Here is a 322-nt window from a genome sequence, read left to right on the forward strand (position 1 = left end):
CGGCCGCGATCCCCTTCTCCTTGGGCACCTCCCCGTCACCTGCGGCCCCCGCGGAGCTGGACCCGCTGCCTGCAGCCTCCCTCCCACCATGCCGTGAGCATCCCCCGGGTATCCCTGGCGACCCCCGGCACGCAGCCCGCGGCCAGACCCCCTCCCCTTACCTGGGCTGCTGTCGTCTCCCCGGGCTGCGCGGCTCTGCCCCGTTCCCCGCTGCCCGTTCCAGCACGGGAGATGCGCTGTCTAACACTAACCCATGCGCCAGCTCCCTGCCTCAGTCAGCTGATCCCGCTGCCTGTTTTGTTGCTGCTGCTAAATATATCCC

At 69.3% G+C, this 322-nt stretch overlaps 1 protein-coding gene and 1 long non-coding RNA gene across 2 annotated transcripts in view; one reads left to right on the forward strand and one right to left on the reverse strand.

The window, feature by feature from the left end:
- The window catches only part of LOC115947665, a 4,742-nt gene extending 4,462 nt beyond the window's left edge, over positions 1-280 (reverse strand). The window contains exon 1 of the mRNA XM_031055335.1: positions 162-280. The gene's annotated coding sequence lies outside the window, so the exon portion shown is untranslated. The remainder of the gene's footprint in view (positions 1-161) is intronic.
- The window catches only part of LOC115947666, a 2,590-nt gene continuing 2,268 nt past the window's right edge, over positions 1-322 (forward strand). The window contains exon 1 of the long non-coding RNA XR_004081530.1: positions 1-93. This is a non-coding gene — a long non-coding RNA (uncharacterized LOC115947666). The remainder of the gene's footprint in view (positions 94-322) is intronic.

The sequence above is a fragment of the Geospiza fortis genome, unplaced genomic scaffold, assembly GCF_000277835.1.
Source record: "Geospiza fortis unplaced genomic scaffold, GeoFor_1.0 scaffold55, whole genome shotgun sequence".
Taxonomy (NCBI): Eukaryota; Metazoa; Chordata; class Aves; order Passeriformes; family Thraupidae; genus Geospiza; species Geospiza fortis.